The sequence below is a fragment of the Hipposideros armiger genome, unplaced genomic scaffold (assembly GCF_001890085.2).
Source record: "Hipposideros armiger isolate ML-2016 unplaced genomic scaffold, ASM189008v1 scaffold_39, whole genome shotgun sequence".
In the NCBI taxonomy this organism is placed as follows: domain Eukaryota; kingdom Metazoa; phylum Chordata; class Mammalia; order Chiroptera; family Hipposideridae; genus Hipposideros; species Hipposideros armiger.
In genome coordinates this window covers 2,768,845-2,791,119 of record NW_017731389.1, presented here as the reverse complement: position 1 = coordinate 2,791,119, position 22,275 = coordinate 2,768,845, and the positions used below count along the sequence as shown (strand labels likewise).

The 22,275-nt window shown below is 36.7% G+C and overlaps 1 protein-coding gene across 2 annotated transcripts in view; it reads left to right on the top strand.

The window, feature by feature from the left end:
- Nucleotides 1–22,275, top strand: part of CABCOCO1 (ciliary associated calcium binding coiled-coil 1) — a 793,651-nt gene that overhangs the window by 529,635 nt on the left and 241,741 nt on the right. For both annotated transcript variants that reach the window (XM_019638395.1, XM_019638396.1), the window contains exon 5: nucleotides 14,236–14,332. The gene's annotated coding sequence lies outside the window, so the exon portion shown is untranslated. The remainder of the gene's footprint in view (nucleotides 1–14,235; nucleotides 14,333–22,275) is intronic.

The window sequence follows — 22,275 nt, the reverse complement described above, 5'->3', positions numbered from 1 at the left end:
AGGAGGCCGGAGAAACAGGCAGGAGCCGATCCCTGCAAGGCATTATAAGCTGGCTAAAGATGTACATTGTAACACAATTATAATGATTTTAAAGAAAAGTGCATGTTTAAATTATCGTTGGGCACCACTGTGAAGATAATGGCTTGTTGAGAAAATAGTGTGGAAGTTGGGACACCACTTATTAGGCGATTGCAAGAGGTGATGATGACTGGGACCAGAAAAGTGACTTGGAAACAAGAAGAAAGGGAACATTCAAAATGTGTTTTGAACGTTGCATCTACTGAGATTAATGACTGATAGGATGAAAAGAGTGAGGGCAAAGGAGATTGTAAATTCATTTAAAAGAAAAGCTTCGAAGGATGTACACCAAACTGCTGCCCATTACCTCTGTTTTGGGTTTGGATGTGGGGAGAAGGTAGGGACAGATTTTTTTACTTTTTATTCTGTATAGACTCCGAACTAAAATGGCATGGTGGGGGTGGTGGTGATGGTAGTAGTAGTAGCTTAAAGTTCTTTAAATGACCTTGCAAAATTGCCTGCAATTAATTGCATCCTTTAATGGAAATAAAATAATAAAGAAAATGGTCATTGATTTGATTTCATAAAGTAATTTTATTGTGTACATGAACAATAACATAATTTGAATTAAAAGGCAAAAATAAAACTGGAAGAGTATTACAAGTATGACAATGGGTTAAGATAATTCTATATAAAGAGGTCAGGTAAATTATTAAGATTTATGTGAGGTTTTCCATACTAATCAGCAATTCACAAAAGAAGAAATAGAAGTATTTTTTCTAGCTTTATTGAGATATAATTGACATGTAACTTACCAATTTAAGGCCTATAAACTATGGATTTGCTACGCGTACGAATTCTAAAATGATTAACACGATAGGGTTAGCTAACACCTGCATCACGTCACATAATTATCATTTCTTATTTGTGGTGAGAGCATTTATGATCTACTCTCTTAACAACTTTCAGCTATATAACACAGTAGTAACTATAATCACCATGCTGTACATTAGACCCTCAAAGCTTATTCGTCTTATAACTGCAAGTTTGTAACCTTAGACGCACCTTCCTTTCCCCCCCCCATCCACCAGCCCCCAGCCCCTGGTAACCATCATTCTAGTCTCTGTTTCTGTGTTTAGGCTTTTTAGAATCCACATATAAGTGAGAGCATACAGTAGTTGTCTTTGTCTCTATCTGACTTATTTCACTTAGCATAATGCCCTCAAGTTCTACCCATTCCATCCACATTGTGGCAAATGGCAGGAGGTCCTTTTTTCTCATGACTGAATAATATTCCAGTGTGTGTGTGTGTGTGTGTGTGTGTGTGTGTGTGTGTGTGTGCGCGCGCGTTTGTGTGTATGTGTGCATATATATCACAACTGCTTTATCCATTCATTCGTTGATGGACACTTAGGTTGTTTCCATATATTGGCTATTGTGAATAATGCTGCATTGAACATGGGAGTACAGATATCTTTTTGATATTCTGTTTTCATTTCCTTTGGCTATATAGCTAAAACTTGGATTGCTGGGTCATATGGTAGTTTTTTTTGAATTTTTTTTGAGGAACGTTCATACTTTTTTTCAGAGTGGCTGTAATCAGTTTACCTTTCCACCTACAGTATAAAATGTTTCCCTTTTCTCCATGTCTCAGCCAATAGTTGTTATCTCTTGTCTTTTTTATAATGGCCATTATAACAGATGCAAGGTAACATCTCATTGTTGTTTTGATTTGAATTTACCTGACGATTAGTGAAGTTGAGCACTTTTTCATGTACCTGCCCTTTGTATGTCTTCTTTGGAAAAAGTGTCTATTCAGTTTCTTTGCCCATTTTCAATCACATTGTTTCATTTTTTTGGTATTTATTTGTACGAGTTCTTTATATAGTTTATATATTAACCAAACTCAGGGCGAGGGGTCAGAAGAGAGGTACAAGAAGAGTGGAATGGGCCATCTCAAGCGTCAATGCTGTAAGTTAAATTGTTGTGAGTCCAGAAGCTAGGCAATATTGTGTATATGTTATTACAATTTTTGTATTCTTTGACTTGAACTTTTACCACAATGACTATATTCTAATGAAAAGAGCACAAATTTGAAGAGGTCTTTATGCATCCCATGCAACCATTATTCATAATACAACATTGGAAACAATACAATGCACAACAGTGGTAAATGGCATATCCGTGACTGTTATATAGTCATTTAAATTTACATACAGAAATGCTTAAGCTATAATTTTAAGTGAAAGCATGTTTTTATGTCTGCCTGACATACTACCCTGCTACGATCCCTGCCTGTAGAGACCATACATAGTCTTAGCCCTGCCAATATCAGCAACTGTATTTTACCTCCCTGTAGCCACCCCACTTCAACCCAGGGCGGTCTTTGGCAGGTGCATGTATATCCCTGTCCACCTGACCTTGTTTCTCAGATGCCCAGCCACTCCATCTAAGATGGATGGCATTCGCTGTCTTCAGGAAACCTGCAGTAGGATTTAGGTACGCTTAATTGCTGCCATCAAATTGACTTTATAGATGTAATAAGGAACACATTCCAGAAAAAATAAATTATGAAGTTGGAACTATGAGATTACCTGAAAAATCTATTAAAAATCAAAAGAGGGATGTTATAATGGTCACTGTAGACAGAAGAGAACGACAGCCTGCATGGAATTTAGCAAAATGGAGAGCTGGGAACGCCTCCTGTTACTACTCTGCCTTTGTACCTAACAGGCCCTCACAATCTATCTGTTAGTGACAATGTTTTAGGTTAGTTTTCTCTTCCCACTAGAGCGCAAGGTATTGGAAGGCCCTGACCTGCTAATTTACTCGTGTACAAACTTACATTGTATTGAACACTGTACATTCAAAATGTATTTATTCTATTCCTAAAACAGCTAGCCTTGAAATCAGTGAAATGCAAAAGCATAGGCTGGGGAATCTCTGGGGAATGGGATCAAAAGCGGATAATAGAAGATCGTCATTCTTTCACTTATTCAAATATTTCATTTTTTGCATTATAATTTTGTACCATCTTTTGACATTTTTATCATTTACATATAGATTTTATGAAAAGTAAATATGTAAAAGCATATTACTGTGCTTTACCTAATCTTTCATTGTTTTTCATTGGATAGGTGCTGGAGGAATGTATGCATGTAGTTTTTATTAGTCATATTATAACCCGACATGAGAAATAGTTGCTTGAATCAAACCCAAGATAAGACTCGTGCTGTTTTTGGTGGTGGTAGCAGTTGTGATAGCAGTGGTAGAAGGAGAAGCAGTATTAGTAGCTATAGGAGAAGCAGTAGAGCCTTATATGTGTTCGTTCAGCCCTTGTGGGTTTTAAATGACCTTCATGATCACCTTTGTCCTCTTAAACAGCACAGCAAAATCATTCCTATTTAACTAAAGGAAAAAATGAAGCTCAATTTTTTTGCCTAACCAACGGTATACAGTTAGCAAATGGTAGAACTAATGCAAAATTCTGCCATTTGATTCCTAGAGCTGCATTTGTTTTACTATTTTTCTAGGTACTTTCATATTCACTCATCTCAAATTAATACGGACAACAAATTGGCACAAATATTTGGACTAATACTGTAATTTCAAGGGTGGTGTATTTCTCAATATAAAAGAAAAGGGATCTAATAATTTTAAATTATGGAATTTATTTATTCAAGTCAATAAAACAATAGTAATATTGATGACTATAGGATCTTCTGACTTTATTTACCTCATTGTCAATGACATCTTTCCTAGAGAAGGTAAAACTGGCCAAGTATAAAAATAGAGTTCAGTGTGTCCTTGAGACACATAATTTTGAAGCAGTTCTGAATAGGAAATGACTTACCGTTGTGACTGAAAATGAAAATTTCTGCAAGGTCATCTGGATTTCAATAATTATTCTGATGAATCCTAAGCTTGATATAAACTTTATGTGAATTATCACCTTATAGTAATTTGTGCTAACAGACACCATCCCTAAATACTATCATTTGATGACAATAAGCCTTATAAAAGTTTTGTTCCTGAGCAAATTGTCTCCTGCTAAATGAAAGAAAAACCTGTAAATCTTCACTTTAAACTACAATTTTTGCTGAGACACACACTTTAGGAGTTAAATTGGTGACCATTTTAGAATTGTGAATTTTAGCATCCATGAAGTCTGCCAGTTTGTTATTTTCACATTGCTGTGAATCACTTCTGAATCGTCATTTCCTCTTATTTTTCCTGTCATTCCTAGCTTTGCCATAATCCGATACCCACTGGAACACTTAATACTTTGTTGTTTCTCTAGTGGCTAAGCCCTCTTTTCTGTGACATAGGAACTCGTCCATGCCTCCATCACCATCACCACCACCACCACAGTCAATCAAGAGACACGTGCCCAGTACCTCCACAGAGCAGTCTGGGTAATACCTGCACCTTTCCTTGCAAAGGGACCATCCCTCTTCTTTGACTGTTCAAATATTTTATTCTTCTTTAAAGTATATCAATAGCAGTTTTACATTTCTTTCCATTAGTGGGCTGTATTTTCTATTTAGATTCTTATTTCATGAAGGTATAGAAAAAGATGAAACTGATTCTACTGAGATTTTCAAATGCTAACATTGTGTAGTGAGTATTTTATAAGGACTAAACATTTATGCTGTGCATTTAATTTGAGCAGAAAGATGAAAAAGTGAAGCATAAAGAGAGAATACCATGAATAAGAATTCTTAGAGTCCAGAAATAATTTCCAGCATAACACCTTTTAGATGGGCAAAGCATAACGGTCATTACCAAGGCGTTTAGAAGGCAGTTTCTCATTTGCTGTGGACACGACCACAAAGCATTTTTCCCACTAGGTTTTCTTTCTGCTACGCTGCTAGCATTCAGCCTATTGGGAACATTTTTTTTTTAAGGGAAAGCATGAGATGAGAAAATATCCCCCTCTTTAACTTATTCAGATATTGGTGCTCTGTGGTCTAGACATTCTTTTTTATTCTTAATCTAGCATTTTTGGGGGCTATTCATTATATTCCAACCATTTTACATGCAATATCTCACATAAACATCACACCTTTAAATGTAGATATTATTATTTGTTTTTACATTTTATAGAAACAAAGACTTAAAGAATTTAAATAACTTATCCAACTTAGCTAATAAGAAGCAAGAGCCAAGACATAGACACAGATCTTTCTCTAGGTAGAATCCAAACCTTTAGTCAAGTTTGAAAAAAGGTACCAGAAGCTTCTACTAAATTCAGTAAAAGTTTATAGTGGGATGTATTGCCTAAATCAGATTTGAGCTATTTCACTCAGTAAACATATCTTAAGCACCTATTGTGTATGGGCCACTATGTAGATGTCGGAATTAAAGTTCTGGCATTCTGGATATGGCAAAAAAAGTAAACACAAAGAAATTATATAGGATGAACTATAAGGCAGTGAAAGTCGCAAATTATGACACAAGAATAAGAAAGGACTGGCTATGCATAAAAATAGTGGAAATGATATGGGGCTTGTAGCAGATTGCGAGTTAACATAGCAGTTAGAAACACAATACTGTTTGAAAATAATGCAAAGACACACATGTAGCAACTGCAAATAATCTTCTATCTGTATTTAGCTTTGGCTGAGCTTTTATGAGAACAAGTTCTTCCAGTGTGACCATATTATAAGCAAGATACGGGAAACCTGGAGAGGGTCCAGAGGTCTATAATGAAAATAATTAACATATAAGAAGAAAAGAAATCCTTGAGGAACTATGGAAGGATTTGGCGCTATTTTGTCTGACGAGAGCTAGGATGTGAGTGAGGAGAGCCTTAATAACTATTTCAAAGTACAAAAAGAATTTTTTAGAGGATGAGAAATAGTTGTTATCCCTTTACACTAAAGAGAGAACAAAAGAAATGTGTGTTCCTCAGAGGCTAATACCATAAAGGTGATAAAGAGGCCATTCTTTATCTTATTTGAGAAGAGTCATCTTAATTCTCCCTCTTAGGGCTTGTGAGTAGGCAGAAACAAAAACTTTAAAATTGTCAGAGGACAAAAGTTTCTCTCCTCACACCTTTCCTGACACACACAGCCAGAGAGTATCCATCTGCCAACCGAAGACATAAATAATTGAGCAACATAAACATTGTCACTTCCTGGAAGAATGAATGGTGTAGTCCAGAGGTCTGAGACTCTTTTGGTTTCCATGTATTTTATAAAATGGAATGATTTACCAAAATCAAAATATCTGTAGTTTAGAAAATAATAGAAACCTCTCATTTCTTTAATTTTTAAATGATCAAAATACCTGGCCACAGATAAGTCTGGAGATGTATAGTGCAGCCCATAGTAAATAGTACAGGTGGCCCCCGTGTGCCTGAGTCCTCACCATTTTCTACAGCACTCATACTGGGCCTATTGTACTCACCCTCGCTGCCTGCCTAGTCTCTTTAGACATTTGACTCTGTGAGCATGGGCATAAGTTAAAAGGAGCAGTGGAAGGGGAACCACTCAATTACTTTGCCAAACTTAGCAGAACCCTCTTGCCACCATTTTATTTAGAGCTATGCAACCAAGTTCAAACTAGTACAGAGTCCCTGGGCAACAGTGCATGAAGAGGAGGTATAAAAAGGAGATAATCCTCCACGGTCTTGCAAAAGTATTCTACGGAATGAGGCTTCCCTAAGATTGAGACAGTGTGGTAGGAACCATTTCAAGTCACGAAGACCTGTGGTGACTGAGTCTTCTTGGAGGATGATTTGTACTCAGTGAGGAGTAATTTAAAACATGATTTTTATATTAAAATATAGTATTATAGTATGCAGAGTTCACCAACATTTACAAGGTAAAGCACGAAATTTCAAAGCCATCTGTCGCTAGTGGCAGAACCAGGTTTGCGTACTTCCGCCATTGGTGGTTATGGTTGTTGACAGACTTTGAAGAGCATTACCAGATTTCTGCCAGCTCCAAATCATTTCAGTTTCTATCCCCTGTAACAGTCTTTCTTGAATCTCTGCTTGGAAGTCTTATAAAGATTAAAGTGTGTGTCCAAAGCACAAGTGAATCTTAATTAAAATTATTCCCACAAAAATCAAGGAACTATTGAAATGTTATTTTTAAAATGATCTCAAATTAAAGCACCATTTTATCAAAATGTCTTGGTTGAGGACATATCTCTTGAGTGAGATTGCCGGGCTTTGTACACATGACATCAGTGCCACCTTAAACGAGTAATTGACCTCCATGGTCTTCAATGTCGTTGGTTCCCCATAAGATTGTTTGAGCTCTGAATGTGTCAACATTTGTAAGGCATCTAGAAAAGTACTTGGAATATAGTAAGTGGCACAGACCTTATTGTGGGGAACACTGAAGTTTTATTTTTCTATTTTTATTTTCAGGTAGCAGCACTATGGCTTTTCATACAAAGAGTTTCATAACCTCCCCCTGAGGTGGTAACCTTGGCTGGAATATATGTATCAGTCAATTCTCTAGTGACCCAACCTTTAGTAGCTTTAGAGGGGAAAGCAAAGTGCCAAAAATATGAGAACTCCTAACTCCAAAAAGCTATGTAAGTGTGTTTTGACATCCCCCAAAAAACAACAGAAAACTGGGACTTTTTGAAATGATACCACATAGCATAGCATTTATTTCAGAAATGTGAGAGACTTGATCTATAAATTTTGTATTGAAGAATCACATTTTAAATAAAGGAGCAAACATTTAACACCCTATTCTATTCAGTGGAATTTGAATAAGACCAACTCTATTTACCTGTGGGTATTTTTAAAGGGTTTATTTTAGTTTTTGGCTAAAAGATTCTAAAAGCATAGATTATATTTCAGAAGCCAAATCCAAAAGATTAACTATACCCAACTAGATAACAGAAGCTTATTCTAAGAGAAAAGACCCAATGCTTTTGCTCTATTATAATATAGTTCATAATTAAATAACAGTAAAAACCTAGCAACCTCACATTTTTTCTGATAAGCCTTGCCTAGCAGTTTTCAAACTTTTTGGTCTCAGGACCACGTTACTCCTTAAAGACTATTACAAACCCCAAAGAGCTTTCATTTATGTATATGATATCAATAAATATTTATAGAATTAGAACATTTTAAGCAAAAATTTAAACATTTCTCTTTTCATGACATTAAAAACAACATTAAAGCAAATGCAGGCTAAAATAAACTCCATACTTCTATGAAAAATATATTTTCTAAAGCCAAAAAAAAAATTTGCAACAATGGTGGCATTGTTTCACATTTTTGCAAATCCTTCTAATGTCTGATTTCAAAGAATACAGTTGAGTTCTCATATCACCTACTACATTTAGTTTGCTGTGATGTATGTTTTGGTTGAAGGATATGAAGATAATCTGGCCTGTACAGATATGTATTTTGGAATGGGAAGAGAATTTTAAGTGCCTCTTAGGGCAGTTTTGAATATTCTTTGATGCTACACTCAAACCTGACAAGTAGTAGCTTCTTAAAAGTTGGTTGCAATATGAAATCTGAAACCATATAATTGAGCTTTTTGTACAAGTAGCGATATCCATAAGACTGTCTTGCATTTTCAATGAATTTTTCAGCCATGCATAATTTTATAACATCATGCATCGATCATTTGGAAAACTTGACTCTAAATTATGTAAACCATCAAATGATGACAAAGCAATGTAAAACAAATCACATTCATTAATATGTCATCAATCTCTCAGAAAAGCCTTTAAGGAACTAAGATGCTGTGAAGCTCATGGTGATAAACACTTGCTGAAGTTTTAATTTTTGCTTGAGAGCTCAAATTTTATCAAGAAAGAATGGTATCTTTTGTTTTCCTTGAAATGGAGGCTCACTTGTTGTTCATTACTATAGTTTGTCTGTCAGACATTCTTTCAAATAAGAAATGTGTTCCATGAAAAAAGTGGCTACTTCAGCTTGTAACTCAATCATGCAAGTGCTTTTCCTCCTGACAACCATCATACTTTGGCAAACAGCAGAAATGTTATATGCATAATTCCCATTTCAAAATACAGAATATTAAAAAGATTTAATAAAATCCAGGGTTGAGATTTAATAAAATTAATAATGTTTACTGCTTCTTCAAGGGCATTCTTAAAACTGTCATTTTCTCTTATTTTCCTTTTTGTTCTTTTAACTATAAGGGGATGATCATAATGAATATTCTGACTATTGTAAATTTGACGTCCCTGCTTTTATTCATGCCAAGTGCCAGCTATTTGATCCACCATTGCTTTTGCACCATGACTACATGCCAACATAGGGAAAAAAAAGTAAAATGACCCCTTCATATTATTATTAAAGCAGTCTTGACTTTATGAACTGTTAAAAAGCTCCCAAGTCAAATTGCAGACCACAGTGATTGGTCCATGGGTGGTCATGTGTAATTCAGACCAATCAGAGTCATTTTTCAGAATCACATGGATTCTGAGAGACAGGAAATGCTCTTTTCTCTGGGATTACTAGCTGTAAAGTCAAAACCTTGAATTGCCGCTGGCCATCTTTGGTACAACATAAAGGAAAGTGCTCTGAAATGATTTCAAAAAGAAGAGGTCAGAAGTGACAGACGGAGAGAGAGAGATACTTAATGACATCATGTGAGCTCCTGAATCTGGCTCAACCTGAAGCCAAATATCCTCATGATTTTCAGTAGTATGGATAAACACATTTTCCTTTGGCCAAAGATAATTTGAATTGGCTTTCTGCTCTTTGCAACCAAAAGAGTTCTGACATAAGATGAAAAAATTTGTAAGGATGAAATGTATAATTTATATTTTTGTAACCCTCAAAATATCTAGTAAGAGCCTCGAATGTGATGGTCACTGTTCTTACCATCTCAGCCTCCATTTAACTGAATCTTCTCATTTTGTATCTTTCTAAATTGTACATTAGATTATGTCAAACCTGGATGAAGTGCTTCTGCTCTTCCTTGCCATGGTAAGGAGGGGCATGTGTTTACATTTTTTTCACAGTCTAGCTCTACCCACCTTTACAGTTTCCCTGCCCGTTCTTCTCCACCAGTGGTCTTCATCACATTTGCTGGCTCCTGAAGGCGCCCTAGCCTTTCTTGCCATCAACACTTTGCACATGCTGTTCCCACTAAACCTGGGATATCTAACTAATGATCTCCTACTTGTCCTCGAAAAGCCTTTCAAAGATAACCTCATAGGGAAGTCTTTTCTAGTGCCCACTCCTTTCCCTCCCTGAGATTATATTCCTTCTGTGTTCTTGACCAAGCCTTCACAAATGATATGAAAATCACTTGCATATTTGTCTGTTAGCCTGAAAGATTGTGAACCTCTTGCGTGCAGACATTTCATCTTTCATACTTGTATTCCAGGTTTAGTACAGAACCTGACACTTCCTAAGCACCCTTTTAATATTCATTAAAAGCAAAGAATAAAAAGAACAAATAACAAAATGATTTTAGTCACTACTCTTAGATTCTGCCATTTATTTGCTCTGTGACTTGGGTTAAATCACTTATGCTACTGAGAACCTGCATTTCTTCACCTATAAAACTGGGATAACAGTGTCTTTCTTGCCAGTATGATAATTCCATAGAATAATAGGCAGGAAAATGATCTCCCCTCCAACAGTGTCCATTCCATAATCCCTGGAACCTGTGAATATGTGATGTGACATGGCAAAAGAAACTTTGGAGATATAATGGAGGCTATAGACCCTGATATGGTGAGATTCCGGATTATCCAGATGTGCCAAATGTAATCATATGAGCCCTTAGAAGAGGAGAGTTCTCTTAGGAGGGAATTAGAAATGGCAGAAAGGGAGACCAGAAAGATTCAAGGCTTGGAAAGAACTTGCTCCACCATTGCTGGCTTTGCGGATGAGGAAGGTGGCCATTAGTGAAGGAATGTGGGTGGCTTGTAAAAGCTGAGAATAACCCCTGGCCAACAGCCATAAAGCAACAGGGACCACAGTCCTGCAACTCCATGAAACTGAATTTTGCCAACGACCTGAATGAGCTTGGAAATGGATTCATGCCCAGAGTTTCAAGAGAGGACTACAGCCTTTCAGATACCTTGATTTCAGCCTTGTGAAACCTGCTGTAGAGAATCACCTAATCCAACCTGTGCCGGTACTTTTGACCTACAGAATTGTGAAATAGTAAATAGCGCTGTTGTTTTAAACCACTCAATTTATGGTCATTTGGTATGGCAGCAATAGGAAACTAATACATATGTAATATAGCATTTTATAAACTTAAATGTCAGACAAATATCTGCTCTTATAATTCAATACTGTGATACTGGAGATTTGGGGTTAAAGAAATATGCTGACCCAATCTTTTATTTATTATAAGGAGGATAAGGGTGAGAGGAGAAAGAAAGGGATGTTAAACTCATAAATTTAGTTTGCTCTTTAAATGTTTAACTTTGAGGTTGCCTCTTTTCAAATCCCTGGAGATTTGGCCTTCCTGCATACAGAGAGGTTTTATTAAAGCTCAAGTCCCTTGTAAAAGCTTTTAATAGCTTTCTTTAAAAAAAAATCATCTTTAACTCTCTCTTCTGTGCTATTTCCCTAAATGCAAGAAAGCATAAAGATACTAAAGAAATACAGGACACAAAATTAAATCAGGGGCCCTCCTAGCTCCTCCATTATTCAAAGCACTTAGTGAACTATAAATGATTTAAGAGTGATACAACCAGACTTCCCAGAGTAAATAGTTTTTATTTTCCTGACTGGTAAGCAGGAGAAAGAAAATTCCGTATTCCCATTAGCAAAGATTTTGAGTCATCTTTTGCCAAGAATAAGACGACATTTTCCCTTCCTATCTAGTCTACTTTTTTAAAAATATGGAAGCAAATCAAGAGAAAAGGAAAGGATATTACAACTTTATTAGTGCTTTTATTGGATAGTTATGATATGCCAGCAGGCTACCGGGCACTGCACAGAATATAGAAATGAGACCCCGAGTACTTGATCTGTAATGTAAATGAAGCTGATCAGAATGTAATATTACCACAAAGTTCAAACCCAAGCTATGATGTTTCTCATAACTGCACTTGGCACTGAGAGCAGTTGAGACTCACAACATGCTTCATAAACATTAATTTATTAGGCCAGGCTTAAATTTAATTCCTCCAGTGGATTGAACATATGTACAGATGATGAAAGAGGTAACCCAGTGCTCATTCTAATTCTGGATTGTAGGATCAGCTAGTAAGAATCACAATAATGGCTGACACCAGTAATCTTCAAAATGCCCTATAAGCATTTATTAATCAGTCATCACACCACCCTGTGGGGAAGATAAACATTATTCTCCTCATTAATAGCCTAAGAATGTGTTTTCAAGTAGAATGGCTTTGCCCAGGATATCCCCCCAAAACCCTAACTGGACTGTGGAGAGCTAGAGTCCCTGTATTGATAGGAGCAGACTTTAACAGTTACCAGTACCATGTTATGAAAGGAGGTTCAAAGTGGTGAAACTTACAGAGGGCTTCTATTACTAGAGAAAATGTCCTAGGGTACACCTAGAAAAGAGGAAAAAGAGCAATGAATCAGCAAGTTGGTGGGCTCCCCAGGAGTTTCTATTGACTGCAACACGGTTTCCCAATTCCTCCAGCCACAGTCAGTCCTGGAATGTTCAGTAAATGGGTTTAAAATAGAGGGTAAAAACTTCCAGCCAAAAGCCACAGACAGCCCACAGATTTAACTAACTGGCCACATAGTGTTTTACTTTTAATGAAACATTTTGGGCTCAGGCACACTTATAAGCTATCCATTGGATACCAGACAATGCATGCCACACCCCTGGTTATTCACATGTATAGAGCACACCACTTGCCTTCTATTATTATTATTATTATTATTATAATTTCAGGTGTATAAAACAATGTAATAGTTAGACATTTCACCCCCTACAAAGTGATAACCCCCCTCCTCCAACCTGTTGCCCCTCTGACATCGTATGTATCTATTACAATTCCATTGACTCTATTCCCTATACTATACTCCACATCCTGTGACCATGTATATATATATATATATATATATATANATATATATATATATATATATATATATAAATAAAATTATAGTTGACATACAATATTATTCAGCTTCAGCTTCAGGTGCACAGTGCAGTGGTTAAGCATCTACACCTTCCATGAAGTGGTCTGCCTAAGAAGACACGTGCCCGTATGACACCCTACAAAATCTTTACAAAATTATTGATTATATTCCCCAAACTATCTTTCATATCCTCGTGGAAATATTGTAGTTACCAGTGTATGCTTTCTAATCCCTTCCCCTTCTCCCTCATCCCCACCCCCCTCCCATCTAGCCACCATCAATTTTTCCTCTATATCTCTGAGACTATTTCTGTTTATTTTGCTCATTTATTCAGTTCTTTAGAATCCACATATAAGTGAGATCACGTGGTATCCATTTGCCTTCTTCCACCCAGAACCCCCACCAGCTCAGGGCAGATGAATGTCCTTTCTTGGAACCATCCTCAGAAAGGATAAGTGGGCGAGGGGGCTAGAGTATCTCCAACATCATTGCAGCCTTTCCTCTCCATTCTTTGCCCCACCTCTTATATCCTTTCCTTGCCAGCCTTGGTATTTCTTCCCACCTGTGTGTCTGGTCTTCTTATTCCTAGTTCAGAGCTTTTACCCTGACTTTCCCATCTGCAGGGAATTCTTTTATCTCTCTGTTTTATCTCTATATCTATTCAAATGTCATCCCCACCTGCTTTATGTTTCTTCATAGCAATTCACACTCCTGAAATGATATATTTGCTGGTTGAGTTAGTTTTTACTTTTCTGGCTCTCTCAGTAGAACGCAGGCTTCATGAGGACAGGTCTGCTTTATTTACTGCTGAAGCGCTTAGATTGGAGCCTGCCACACCATAGACATTCAGCAATATTTGGTGACTCAACGAATTGATAAATTGGGAACATATTTCCATGTATATATACACATGTGTTATTTTAATAACTGCATAATGTTCCACTAATATTGAAATGTACTAGGCTAACTTTAGTTTTTGGAAACTGAGGTTGTTTGCCCTTTTTTTCTTTTTCTTTTAAACTAGTATAACATGAAGACCGTGTTGGGGAGGGAAGAGTGTAACAAGGAGGAGAGAACCAGGGTGAAAAAACAAAGCTACTGTGTTTCTTGGTAGTCATGGCTGCTCTTCTTCCTACCATCCCTCTGATTTGTAACAGCCTCACCTCTTGTTACCTCAGTTCCCACAGCAACCCTTCTGGGCGGGATGCCTTCTTGCTGCTACTTGGTTCCTACATTTAGCCGTCTGGGCCCCAGTTCCTGCTTAAAGAAGACAAGGTAGGGAACTTTATGCATGTTCTCTACCATGTCAGGTCCCTTCCTGTCCCCCTTGATCAAAGGGGACAGCACAAGTTGATGATCCCTTAGCCTGTGCTCTTATCCTGTGTCTTCTCCCTTGGGGAGCTAATCAGGGATAGAGTAATCTAATTACACTAATTTAGGATAATGCATGAATGCAAGAGATTTTGAACAGCCAAATAATTATCTGCTGAGTTTGGAACCTTTAGGAGAGATTCTCAAGCATTGTGATTTTCAAAAATAGTTCTGGGAGGGGCAGGAAAAGTTGAGGGGCACAGGGAGTTTGTGGTTACTCTCAAATGAATTACATGATCTGGAAAATAGAGTGCTGAGTCCACAGAACAACCCAATGCTCTATTTCCCCAGCTCCTCATTTACAGTATGGAGACTTAGCCATGAGACTATTGGGGGCCTGTCCTCAGTTCTGCCTTCAGTTTGTTGCCGCCACACAACTCAGCCTGGGAGTAACTGTCATGTGTGATGTGAGGTCGGTGCTCAGACCATGTATGTGCTTTCTTGAGGATAGATTTTGATCTGACATTGCTAATAGACCTCCCCATTTCATAATGCATACTAAAATATAGCTTCTGCTTCTCTTATAAAATGCAAGGTTGCTGGGTCTATTTCCTAGAGGCAAACAGCATTAATCTGCATACCTGAAATGCTGTTTAAATATTCATCTTTGTAAAAGCATCTGTAGCTTTTGTCATAAACACAGTGTTTAAGGAAACTAAATTAATTATATGCAGTTTAATATTGAAAGTCCAAAATAACAAACCTTACCTAGAATGCATATTTTATCTGTCTTGCTGAGAGGAAAGACAGATGAAAGAAAAATGTGTACTTAAGCATTCATTTAATACTGTGGATGGTGAGGGGCAAACATGTGTGGATGAACAATGAATGCTATAATCAGATATTTTTGAACTCAATGAAATAGAAATGTTTATGGCTAAAATACAAGTATAATCTCAGAAACTACTGAAACAAATATCAGCCCTAATAAGATATTTCTGGAGGCTCACAAAAATATAATCAATTTTTCAGTTCATAAAATTTCAAAAAATTGAATTTACATTTGCTAAACCAATTAACAAATTCTAATTTACACAGTGTTGATGCTTCTAATTGGCAGCCGTGCATTTTTATGAGTCTTCTTGTTAATCTCTTATGGTAATCAAACTCACAAATGTAAAATTCATTGGTGTTCTTGATACATGTAACTAGTTAAAATTCTTAATTAAATTAGGGTGACTAAAAGAAAAGTTGTTTTAAAAGTAAAATCATAAAGTGTTATGACTAATGCTGTACAAATTAGCATAAAGTAGATTTGGGGAGAATCATTCTGAAGGCTTTGCAATTAAGAGCACCTGCTATTAGTGCACTTGTTAAACTTTTATCAATTAATCATTACTCTCTCAAATAGCAAGAAAAATTGAATGTTGTAAATATGAAGATAGTGATTAATTGCAAGTGGCAGATTGCTGGCTGGCTCCATTATTACCTGTGCTTTAAGGATATTTAGAAATAAATGTCTATTATCAGTTTTATGAATACATAAATTACACTAATGAGTTCAGTATTGGTTGGTTTTCTGTCTTATTCAGGTATGTTTAAAAGTTTTAAAGATGACTTAGAGAACATAGATTCTGTAATAGGATATCATTATGGCTTCATAAAAAACATTTAATGAGTACATTATGTAAGCTTATTCTCTGAATACACACTATCCATATTTTTTATTGAAAAGGCATGGGAAGGGGGACGAGTTGTTTCACTATGTTGTAGAAATCAATCCCTACTTTAAGCACAATTTAGGAATAAGCAAAATAGCACTATGGCTTCGAAATTTTAATTAATTCTCAATTTGCCCCACTGTTCTCAAACCTGAGCAGTTAGATTGCAAAGGGCATTTTTGTTAAGACTCGTTTTATTACAGGTTAAAATTGCCCGAAAAGAGAGAAAAATTTGATTTAGAAATGTGTTTCTAAATCGATGTAGCAATGGCAGAGTACCTAAAGAATTTGCTAGAATGTACTTTTCATTATTCCAAGATTCACACAGGGATCTCTAATGGTCCCTGAAAATCCAGAGATTATCAAGAAATGTGACTTTAAGTACGAGGAAATTGCTGCAGCTATTTATCTTAGCTACTCATAGATAAAGCCATATAACTTAGATGGAAAGAGTCTCAAATATAGGAAAGACTTCAGCTATATTTTAAAAACTATAGGACACTGGTCTAAATTAAGAAGTGTGTGGGTGGGGAGTAGATGAACTATAAACCAAGCATTTACAAATTCCAAATTCTACCAAATAGTAATAAATGGCAAAGGAGAATGCTCTTCTTACCTTCTGGGAAAAAAAAACCACACTCCCCATTGCATTGCCTCCCGTGGACGCTGTGGGATCCCACACTGCATCCTCACCTTTACCTGAACTCTTGTGCTGGCCTCTCAGGTCATGTGTGTTCGTGACCGCCTGAGCCGTTAGAAGGAAGTCAGTGATTTACAACATTACCATTCTGGCATGAAAAGACAAGTCTAGATTAGGGTTTCTCTACTGACATTTTGGGCCAGGTCATTATTTGTTGTGGGGGGCTACTCCCTTCTGTACTGGAAGATTGGTTAAGCAGCATCGGTGGCATTGATAGCACTTCTGCGGTCATGACATCCACAGATGTCTTCAGACATTGTCTGATATCCCCTGGGTGGCAAAACTTCTCCACTGAGAACCGCTGGTCTAGTCTGATCTAAAAATTCTAACTATATTTAAATGTGGTAAATGGGGTAGTTTCAGCTCCCAGTAATCGTGTTCCCTTTCAGATGTTGGCAAATATACTTCTTGGACTCAGTGTCTAGCTCTGCCACTCACTGTCCATGTGACTTTGGTTATCATCTCTAGACCTCAGTCTGTTCATTTGTAAAGAGGATAAGTTCCAACTCAATAAGATTATTGTAGGGAGTAAATAAGGTAATGAATATAAACATATAGCACAGTGTCTGGCACATAATTATCCCTCAATAAAAGTTGGCTGTTACCTTTGTATTATTATTTTTGGTTGTTAGACCAGTATCATTTCAAAAGCTATGGAATCCTAAGTGTCTACATGTCTTGTTGAGTTGCACTAGAGAAAATTTTAAACATAAAAATGGTAGTAACTTTAGACCCCCTCCTTGGAGGGTCTAAACCCTATCACAGGGATTACTTTTTTATTTTTCCATCAAAGAATATATTTTTAGGATCAATATTCCCTATAGTCTGTTGAACATAGTGAAGGAGGTCAAAAGAAACAAAAGTCTGGTTTAGGACTTCAAAGAACATAAAACCTAGTCAGAAAAATTAATCTTCTACCCACAAAATAATGAGAGAAAAATAGATAATGCTGTTTCATACATTTTTACTAGACTGCAAACTTGCTGAGGATAGTAGTATCATCTTAGACAACTCTTTAATTTCCAAAGTAATACTTTAGAAGTAGCTCCATAAATATTGGTGGGAGCAAGGAATGGAAGGAATATCAGAAAAAAAGTATATTTTCTTCCCAACTGTCCATGACTTATTACATGGCTTTGTTGAAGTCAATTCTATAAGTTGCTCTCTCCATAAATAGAGAAGAAAATAATTATGCCTAATACCTGACATTTATATAGCCCCACATAGTTTTCAAAGCATTTTCAATTACATTATCATATCTCATGATAATATATCATCAGTCCCATTCTCCTTTGAGAGCTCAGCAAATTAATTACTGCAGCTATAGCATGGGTCTTGGCCCTGGAGTGCTTCTCAGCCTAGGCTACGCTTCAGTCCTTAAGTTACCTTGATCTTATATGAATATGCTTTAATAACATCAAATAAATTTTATAAGATGACATTACAAATATAAAACCCCTTAGAATCTTTATCTTATGGTACAGAATCACAGAACTAGGAAGAACCCCAAGAATCAGAGTTGTCTTATCCTTTTCCAGATGAGGAGATGCAGACCGATGGGGTAAGAGAGCTTCACAAATCGTCTTGCTGAGTCGTTGGCCACGTCAGAATTAGAAGCTGATGACTCTTTCATTGTCTCCTACTATTAGTCATTACAAAAGGCAGAGGATTTAAATCTAACACAAATTAGTCAGGCTTCCCGTTGGCTCCATGAAAATATTTCACTTGTAAAAGCATGTAAATTTTTGAGCCTCTCATTTATTAGCACAGTAAACTAATGAGTATATAATTTAGTTAGCAATATGGAAAGGAGTAATGGAATGCAGCTGACATCCCTTCAGTAAGTCATTTGCTTATTGAGTCCAAATGGAATTTCTTTCTCCTCAATTTCTACTTTAACATCAACATATATTGAGGTAACTGTCTTAATTTTAGAGAAATTGTGTAACTATTGTCAAATGAAAATTAATCAAATATTTGTAAGCATTTAATGTACCCATATGAGCTTTTATTTGCATTTTATATTTACATGATATTTTTGGAAATTGACTTAATCATGCAAAAAGCTTTGTATGTTACTTTTGTGATGTAGCTCCTCATAGATTTAGACAATGTGTCTCTTACTTTTTTGGACACAGACATGTAAAAGGTGGTCGATAAATATTGAAAATGTGGGTGGCTGTCTGCTAAGATTTTAAAGAGTCACCAACTATAATTATGCATTTGGTCTTGGAGCCGTCTTTGTCTAATGTGAATGTTTATAGGGTTCTTTATATATATAAAAAAACTTTAATATAAATATGTAAAAGGAGAGATGAGTAAGTCAATCAGCAGTAATTATATTCAAAGCTAGGATGAAGGACCGTAGTAAGTTATGTAATCATTAGTGAAGTATTAAAGAAGTTAAACTGTCTTCCAACACTTTCTGAAACTGGAGGCACTTCTTATTGTCAAGTCTGGCAGCAAATACAGAGATTATGGTTAATTATAAACTTCTAAAGGACAGAGACCATAGTTTCCCTATTTCTCTACATGTTAGCATGCCGTAGGCATTTAATAATTATTTTTAAACTGAAACAACTCCGTTTCCAGAATATTAAGTTAGCTGTTAGTCCTCTGAAATCTAAGGATGACACAACTTCCGAGGAATCGTCTACTTGCACCTATACACACAACTGGGTTTAACCATATGAGTTACTTAGGTGGATGCTAACTGGTTGCTAAATTTAGCTGTAAAATTCTAAAAGTTGGGTTGGCTAATCCTGTGCTACCCTTGAGCCTTCCCCCTGTTTTTTTTTTTTTTAAGCCAGGAAAAATTACCTATTTAAATAGAAAATCCCAAATCTTAAACCTCAAATCAAGAAAAAGATGGCATTCTCAAAAATACCTGGATACCATGTCCAATCACTGCAGGTGCCTCAGCAGAATTAATAAGAATTGCAGAGAACCTGGATAGAGTGTGATCCTAGCAGGATTTTGTAAATGAGATCAGTTGTGGAGGCCCTCTTAACTTGTCATGATGGTTCACTCAGGGAACCATAGACTAGCAAAACTTAAAGAGAAGGGATCCATTTTATCAGAGTTGACAGGTTTACCTCTCTTAGGAAAAGGAGATAGCTATGACTGGTGTTCTACAATCCCTTTTCTATAACCCCAAAGGAGAATAAGTTAATGACCCACAAAAGTTGCATTCCCTGCAGGGCAATTTAAACAGTCTTTGATGCTTCTACCCTAATAATAAAAGTCATCATCCAGTAACTTGTATGATTTCCTTGCAAGATCCCACATACACAGAGGCTGGCTTTTTCCTGTGAAAGCCCTGACCAATATTATACGAGGTCTGACAATTAAGTTCATGTACTTGTTGCAATGATGTTGCTAACCTTTTTTGATATCAGAAGGATTATTCATTATGAATTTGTACCAACTGGACAAACAGTTAACCAATTTACTATCTGGCAGTGCTGAAAAGGCTGCGTGAAAAAGTTAGACGACCTGAACTCTTCTCCAATTCATGGCTCTTGCATCACGACAATGCACCAGCTCACATGGCACTGTCTGTGAGGGAGTTTTTAGCCAGTAAACCAATAACTGTATTGCAACACCCTCCCTACTCACATGATCTGGCCCCCAGTGACTTCTTTCTTTACCTGAAGATAAAGGAAATATTGAAAGGAAGACACTTGGATGACATTCAGGACATCAAGGGTAATACGACGACAGCTCTGATGACCATTCCAGAAAAAGAGTTCCAAAATTGCTTTGAAGGGTGGACTGGGCACCGGCGTCGATGCATAGCTTCCCAAAGGGGTTACTTCGAAGGTGACCATAGCCTCATTCAGCAATGAGGTATGTAGCACTTTTTCTAGGATGAGTTTGCAAACTTATTTGTCAGGCCTTAGTATAACCTGTAGGCCTGGACCCAGATTCAGGAACTGGTAACCATCCTAGAAGTCCTGAAGTTCCAAAAGTGAAAAAACCCACATAGAAATGTTCCCCCTGCACAAAATGAGATTGATTTGCCATGTCCACAATGAGCCTTCCACCAGGAGCAATGGACTCAGGGAATGCTTACTACACAGCCAGTCCAACACTTTCAAAGCTTTGCACCCGGTGAGAGCACTTGCACGTACTTCTTGAAAAGCAAAGTTTCTGTTATATAAGTCAGCATGTTGTGGGTCTCAAAGTTAAGAAACCCAGCGGACTGAACTTGATGGTTATTAACATAATTTATGTACAAGAGGTTTAACCTTTAGAGCACCTATCTCTCCAGCATCATTTGATTCTTTACTTGTTGGGGAAAAATATTTTTAGAGCATTGTCCGTTCTTTTTCTTGGTTGGGAAAGAGTTTCTGGTAGAAAAATAAGCCACTAGCAAAGTTGGGAGGAACAATTTGAAAGGGACTGCTTTTGAGCTGCCTGTCTCACATTAACTAGAACATCTATTCAACGTGAGTTTTTATCTGGTATGGTAGATGCAATTTGTTACAACAGATAAATTTCCTTGTCAAGGAAAACAACACCTGCCTACATGAGTTATTTTTAATCTTGGCTGCATATTAGAATCACCTGGACAGCTTTAAAAATACTGATGTCCAGACCCACCAAAGATATTCTTATTTAATTGATCTGGGGCAATGCAAACCCATTAGTAGTATTTTTTCTAAATCCCAAAATGATTGTAATGGGTGCCCAGAATTGAGAACTTCTTCTCCTTAGATTTATAATCTCTTTTCGATAATCTTTTAAATTTATTTAGCTTTACAATGTTCTACAAAGATAATCTTCCCTGGAGGACTGAAGGGTAAGATTAATGATAAACTCAGTAATTTCCCTACCTGAAGCCACTGGGGAATGGATTGGTCATTGCTTCCACCAGGCCACTATTTTAGTTATAGAAAAATTAACCTAAAAGGGGTATTTATCATTGAATGTGTTCATGAACTGAACTTGGTGGTGCTAAATGGTAGAAATAAATCCAAAGGAAATATTACCCTTGTCCCTAGATCAAATATTCTCACTTATCATTTATCATCTAAAGACATATTAAAAAATTCTGCCATAGTTACTCAGGGAAAAGGTTTCTCCCTCACTTTCTTTTAACAGATTAATGATGACTTAAACCTGGTCTGCCCTTGATCTTCTAGGGTGTTATCTGACAAGGATGGCTGGGCAGCCAAATGAATCACTGATCAGGTTCATATACATGTGAAGTAAAAAAACAAGAACAAAAAGCAGTAAAGGCTGATTGTGGTTTTTTTCCCGCAAATTTGAAATCTTTCTGTAATAGGTAATTCTGGTTTTGTCAAGGTGAAGTAGCCCTTTTCCTCCCAGGCCCTCTCCTTTACAGTTAAAAAACTCTGAACATAACACAACGAGAAAGCGTAGGAATTCTTTGAAAGTTAGAAATAGGAAGGCTGGTTGCTAAAGACCCTCAATACCTGAGGAACAACCCTGGTAGAGTGTGTGTGTGGGGTTTCCTTATT